Raw genomic sequence first — 238 nt, 5'->3', positions numbered from 1 at the left:
ATTATTATACAAATATCATTATTTATATAAATCAATAAATGATTCTTATTCGTGCAAGAGCCGTTCACATTCAAGGTCGACAGTTCCGAGTGGATATATATTATACTGTCAATCCTCAAATTGATTATTTACATTCAGCAATTATCACCATTGTCCAGGTTGTTGTCAGTGCTCTTTAGAATTGTCTTTATTAGTTCTGCATCTTGGCCCTAGTTCTGGGGTTCAGAGTTCAAGTTGA

At 33.6% G+C, this 238-nt stretch overlaps 1 pseudogene; it reads left to right on the top strand.

Annotated features, from left to right (window-relative positions):
• The first annotated feature begins 38 nt into the window (after positions 1 to 38).
• The window catches only part of LOC110423423 (pre-mRNA-splicing factor ATP-dependent RNA helicase DEAH10-like), a 3,603-nt pseudogene continuing 3,403 nt past the window's right edge, over positions 39 to 238 (top strand).

Source organism: Theobroma umbraticum, unplaced genomic scaffold (genome assembly GCF_002168275.2).
Source record: "Theobroma umbraticum cultivar Fairchild unplaced genomic scaffold, ASM216827v3 scaffold_20.0, whole genome shotgun sequence".
In the NCBI taxonomy this organism is placed as follows: domain Eukaryota; kingdom Viridiplantae; phylum Streptophyta; class Magnoliopsida; order Malvales; family Malvaceae; genus Theobroma; species Theobroma umbraticum.
This window is presented reverse-complemented; position numbering and strand designations above follow the sequence as displayed.